Source organism: Sinohyriopsis cumingii, chromosome 1 (assembly GCF_028554795.1).
Source record: "Sinohyriopsis cumingii isolate HCF-2022 chromosome 1, ASM2855479v2, whole genome shotgun sequence".
Lineage (NCBI taxonomy): Eukaryota > Metazoa > Mollusca > Bivalvia > Unionida > Unionidae > Sinohyriopsis > Sinohyriopsis cumingii.
The window spans coordinates 67,026,707-67,033,627 of NC_142961.1; positions in this window are offsets into that span (position 1 = coordinate 67,026,707).

The window sequence follows — 6,921 nt, forward strand, 5'->3', positions numbered from 1 at the left end:
AACTTGTTCCGAGTAACAGCGGTGTTTGTGGAATCATTTTATAAGTAACGGTGACAGTTTTCCGATAATTGCATCGGCAAGTTTTAATCGTATCGCGCATGTGATTTCATTATTTAATGCTTGATCCTTAGATCGCGCACAATGAATCCAAGATCGATAATTCCTGTGCATTATGATATTCGCATAACCGTTCACCAAGTGTACGATTAAATTGATCAAAAATAGCCTGGTCGCGATTTATATTAACATATCCAACACGAATCCCCGAGGCTCTGCTTCCTTGTATTTGATGGGAATATCTAAGTTTGCTAAAGTGTAGTGTATGGTCTTTCACACACATGATCATGTGGAAGAAATAAAAGAACAGCCTGATGAACTTTATTGGCAGTCTCCACATCAAAAACCATCTTCGCGATATCTTTCTTTATTGTTGGTAGGTAAATTTGCCATTTTGCTTGTTGGCCAGATATGCTGGATAAACCCCATGGGTTACCTTTGCAGTGTTTCCTAACTTTTCAACAGCATCTTCTTCTTTCCAAAAACGGACATAGTTTATTGGTACTACATTTGAAGGGGAAAATATGAACGTTTTTCGGATCCATCCGAGAATTGTTGTTGTAGGGTATAACGCCCTTTTCCAGCACACGATAGGCTATACATGGCGGCCAGTATTAATGGTGGTGGAAGAACCCGGGAAAACCCCCAGAAAGAACCACCGACCCACGAGAAGCTACTGGCAAGTTTTCTCACATCCCACATTGGCTGAATCCGAGACTTGAACCCAAGCAGACAGAGGTGAGATAGCAGTGATCCGTAACGGAGAGCGCTTTAGACCACTCGGTCACTCGGGACCCCTCCATCCGAGAAAACGATTTCATATTTTCCCATGCAAATGCAGTAACCTTTTTATTATATTCCCATTTTCATATTTACATAAAGCTTAATGTTAAAAATACACTTCAGGAAACAAAGTAATTGAATTTATGATTTATTAAAAAAATAAATATACAATAGTAGAATAATCAATACACAATAACAATATTAATGCGCACATAGCGCAGCCCAACGACCTTTGAACTTCGTCGCGCGCTCGACAGTTTAAAACGAAAAGAATTGTCGTTTTGGTCTACTTATAATTGAAATGTAGAGTCATATTGTGAAAGAATGTGCATGACTTTTGATTCTTTGTTGATCCAACTACATTCTGCTTTTCGGATTATGATGAACTGGATTATAGGGACAATTAAGTGCATCTCGCTGTTGGAGGGACCCTAGCTATAACCTGTATCGCTAGCCTAACATAGTATGAAAATAGTTACACGGGGAAAATCGAAAAGCAGTTGTTGTGGATGTGTGATTCTTAGTTTCCAACCAAAATCTTCAGTTGCTTTTTTTTCTCGAATCTAGACTTTTGACAGATTTGTAAAATAGTGCGTCTCTGATAGATATGCGATAGCCCGTGTCCTCAAAAATGCTTTTCTATGCTGCATTTTATAGACCCTAGAGAGCACATGCCATAGCCTGAACCATTCAATTTGCTAAAAGATTGAACATTTTCCTAAATAACTATTTCAATGTTCAGAACGGTATTTTGAATTACAGCCTCTCACGTTTGTTGTTGACATTACGAATATCACGTTCATTCCTTTGATTATTTGAAACTACTACTTTCAACTGAACGAAACAGCTCGTTTAGTTCGTTCTGAAATCAATATAATAAACCAGAACCTAAAGCGTCTATTTTATGTGCGAACATGATTCATTTTACAAAGTAGTACCTAATACACTATACTATTTTAGGCGCACGTTTTGTGTTCGTGCGTGCAATATCGATGTGTTAAGTTTCGTAAAATACTGCACATTTCTGAAAATGTAAAGTTAACAGAGACAAAAATGAGCATATCATAATGTAGTATATTTTAAATAAAAGCCGCTCAGAAGCCATTATATCAATCTATTGTACCTCCAAGTACAATATTTATCTTCACACATCCTTTGATGATCCATCTAGCGATTCTTTCTCAGAGAGTAGGGCAATTGCGTTCAAATCACGAATGAAATCTATACCTGCACGTTGGCGCGCACGGATATCGTTTGATGCTTGGTCATCAAAGTTATTTCAGTCATAAGAGGCACCAACGTAATTTGGGCGTGCCTGGCTTTGGTTGGTTATTAGAATCAATTCTATATTCAGCCGTGTAACAGTAATTGTATCCAGGGTATTTAATCCACGGCGTCCAGGTAGCTTTGCTAAGGCAGCAGTAACATCACAGTTCTGGAACTAGAGGTTCTCACAAACGAGGGTTTCTTTGGTCCAAAATGAACACAAGTTCCGGTGAGCGCTGTTTGAACTCCATTTGGATTTGCAGTACGGCAGTATGAGGACAAGATGGTATATACAACAATTGACACTCAACATGGCATAAAGAAAAAGGAAAGTCCAGGACCTTTTGACCGTCATTGACTTTTCCGCACAGGCAAAGCCCAAACTTACCAAGCATAGTTCCGATGGAACTGGAAATTCCGTGTTTCCAAACCCAGTTCGCGTGCTAATCATAGATCCCGCTGAATCAGGAAAAATTCAATTTTTGTTGAAGATGGCTTTGAGATGGTTAACATGGGATCGGTTGTACTCCATTAATGTACTGCAAGGATTCATTCATTTTTGAGTAGCAAAACGTCCACAATTTATTTCTTTTTTCACAATCGATTAACTCCTATCAATGATGATTTTGATACAAGCACAAATAACACCGTGCAACAAATTTTTTTCCCTGGGTAGTAAGTAATATTTCCTTACTGCTAATGCCTCAAAAGTATAGAAAATAGCTATTATTCCTACAAACTTCGCTTTTGTGACCAGGACAGTGATATTTTGAAATTTGCATATATTTCAGAACATTATTGACAGATTCAGTGCTGAGTTAACTTAGAGTTACTTCTAGAACTTTCTATAATTTTCCAGTAATATACAAAGTAATACAGGGGCCTTAAGCCCACCAGTTAAGTTTAGTTCCAGCTGCCTAAGTGGATATATATCTGCATTTTTCTGAGATGGTATCAAGAGGCTGAAAGCATCCAACAGACACAATGCCTATTTCGGCATGCCTGTCGGGGATCAAGACAAACCCTGGACACTTCATTTAATGTGCGAGTACTGCAAAAAATTCCTATCCCAAGAATTTCGAGGGAACCCAATGACCACTCAAGCAACTGCTACTTCTGCATGGTGGACCTTTCCAAACGTCGGACTGGCAAGAATGCACCTGCTATCAGGTATCCGTATCCATTGCCCCGGTGCCACACTGTCCTGAGCTCCTCGTACCCAGTTTTCCGGGGAGAGAGCAGCCGTATTTAGAAGAGAGCAGCAAGTCAGAGAGCGAACAAAACGTGGTAGATCCAGATGAAAATTTCAGAGGTGGAACTGAGGAGAGAAAACCACACTACCCCAACCAAAAAGACCTCAACGACTTGATTAGAGATCTTGGTCTCACCAAATTCAATGCCGAGCTTTTGATGTCTATGCTCAGGCAGTGTAATTTTATGGCTGAAAGTGTGCAAGTCGCAGATCAGAGAAAGCGTCACTAAGCTATTTCCAGCTGCTTCACTCGTCAAGATGGGCTCTGCTTCTGCCACAATGTGACCAGTCTGTTCGAGGAAATAGGAATCGCCTGTAACCAGAATGAGTGGCGCCTCTTCATTGACAGCTCATCTAGGAGCCTCAAAGCCGTGTTGCTTCATGATAGGAACAAGTACCCGTCTCTTTTACTGGTTCACTCGGTGCATCTCAAAGAGGATTTTAACAGCATCAAGAGCTCGCTGGACGCCTTGAAGTATGACGAGTATGGCTGGGAGGTCATGGAAGACTTCGAAATGGTGGCATTCCTGATGGGTCTCCAAGGCGGTTTTACCAAGTTTCCCAGCTATCTTTGCCTTTGGGACAGCAGGGACAATAAGGTGCACCAACACAGGTGGGACTGGCCACAACGGACCGAGTTCTTTGTGAGGAGAAACAACGTCAAGTGTGAGCCACTGGTGGACCCCCAGAAGGTGCTAATGCAACCACTGCACATCAAATTGGGTCTTATGAAACAATTTGTCAGAGCTCTAGGTAAGGAGTCGGCAGCCTTCAAGTACCTTCAAGACTTCTTCCCTAAGCTATCGTAGGCAAAGGTCAAAGCCAACATCGTGAGCACTATTTAGAACAACATCGTGAGCACACACTATTTAGAACAACATCGTGGGCACACACTATTTAGAACAACATAGTTGGCCCACACTATGTAGAACAACATCGTGAGCACACACAATTTAGAACAACACCCTGAGCACACTCAATTTAGAACAACGCCCTGAGCACACACTATTTAGAACAACATCGTGGGCACACACTATTTAGAACAACATAGTTGGCACACACTATTTAGAACAACATCGTGAGCACACACTATTTAGAACAACATCGTGGGCACACACTATTTAGAACAACATAGTTGGCACACACTATGTAGAACAGTATCGCGAGCACACACAATTTAGAACAACACCGTAGGTACACACACTTTAGAACACAGTGGGCACACACTATTTAGAACAACATTGTGAGCACACACAATTTAGAACAACACCCTGAGCACACTCAATTTAGAACAACGCCCTGAGCACACCCTATTTAGAACAACATCGTGGGCACACACAATTTAGAACATCGTGAGCACACACTATTTAGAACAACATCGTGAGCATATACTATTTAAAACAACACCGTGGGCACACACTATTTAGAACAACATCGTCAGCATACAATATTTAGAACATCGTGAGCACACAATATTTAGAACACCTTTATCATACCAATCCCAATATCATCAATACCATATTCAATAAAAGAAATTCTCTACATCATTCAAAAATGTTTAAATAAAAAGGCAATCATGATCTCAGCCTTAGATGTATTTATTTTTTATTTCCTTTCCAAACAGTAATCTTTCAATCGAGCTCGTTAAAGAGAAAAGACTAAGCACTAAATATTTTACCTGAATTAATTAGAGGTGCATTTAGTCTCTGGAGTGTAAATATAGTATCAATAGTAGATATATCTAACCTGAGTCTCAATATATCAACAGAAGACCGTAGGGAGAGGAAGAGGGGGCGGGGCTGTCATAAAAAACGCTTTAAAAACAGCTGCTTCTTGGAGTTTCCGTCCTACAAATCCTTCGCCTACCTAGAAATCGTTGAGCCATAACGACATCTGTTGTTTAATGTAAATTTATGTAAACTCAAATCATATTCCGGATATTTCAAGGCTGTAGTAGTAATTATAGGTCAATAAGCAAATTTAGAGAATTATTTAAAAGAAAATGTGTCGGCTGCACAAGATAATTTTATTTGTGCATGGCTGTCTTTTTCTAGTCTTCTTGATTTAAACTGCTTGGTTTCAATGTTCTAAGGCGGCGTATCTAGTAAGATTCCTTTTTTTACCCTGGTTTCGGAATCCAGTTGGGGTTGTGAGCAATTGCAATAGGTGTTATATCACTGAAGGTGTGGCATGGGGAGGAGAAGTGTACTGCGATTGGGCTTCTGTACAGCTTCTTTGTCATCCAATCAGATCTATGAAGGTTGATCCTTTTGTGTAACGTTTCAGTTTCTCCGACATACTGAAGGCTACAGTACTTACATGAGATGAGATAAATTACATTCTTTGTTTTGCACGTTTTGTTTGGACCATGTATGTTTAATTTTTCTTAAGTCACTGTGCTAGAAAATGTCCTGGTCTCTGTCATATGTTGACAGGTTTTGCACCTTTTATCGCCACCGGGGCCAGATAGAGCAAAGTGATGTTGCTTAGTGATTGGCGTTAGCTTCGGTCTGACTAGGATACCCTTGAGGTTGTTTGGTGTCTGGTAGCCAAATACAGGTTTGTTCGGGAGAATTACATTTAGTACGTCCGACGATTCCGCGATGGGCCAGTGTTTCCCGATTATTTTACCTACGTTGGGGTTGTCTGGGTGGTAGGTTAGGATAAATGGTATCCTATAAGCCGTTTCCTTCTTTCCATATTTTAGTAGGTCATCGCGGTTTGTTTGTTTAGCCCTTTTGGGTTGCCACCGCAATCAGGTCTTTGTCGTAGCCTCGGGAAATTAAATGTTTAGATAGCTCTTCAGACCTTTCTAGGAATGTTTAATCCTTGGAGTAAATTATGTGCATCCTCAGTGCCTGGCTATATGGGATGCTCCTAATGCAGTGTTTTGTATGACAGCTGGTTGGGAGGAGATATTGTTGTTTGTCGGTTCGTTTCGAGTAGATGTCTGTATGGAGTTTGTTTTCTACCAGTTTGGTTGTTGTGTCCAGGAAAACGTGGTTTGAGTTGGAGACTTCTGCCTTGTATTTTATTGAAAGATGGAAGTTGTTTGCCTTTGATATGAAATCATCCAGACTTTCTCTTCCATGTTGCCACTTCATTTCTACATCATCGATAAAGCGTAACAACTAGTATGGTGTAGAGTTCAACCGATGCAAAAGTTGCCCCTACTTTTTCCCATATAAATATCAGCATGCGAAGGCGATATTTTTGTACCCATTGCGGTACAATTGATTTGGAAGTAGTTTTCTTCATTAAATTCAAAGTTATTGAGCTTTAGGACACGCTCCAGGAGTTAGACTAGGAAGTGAGTGGGTGGATTGTCTACAGTTCTTGTTTCCCATACTTCTCTACACGCCTGTATCCCTTCGTTCTGCGGTATGTTAACATACAAAGATGTGATGTCCAAGGAAACAAGCAACGTATCTGGTAGTAATAGTTCGCTTGCTTTGCTTTTATGAGATAATCTGTCATGTCCTGAATATATGATGGTAACTTGTGGACATATAGTCTCAGAAAATGATCCCAATATTCTGATATCCTTTCTGTAGGATACCCGT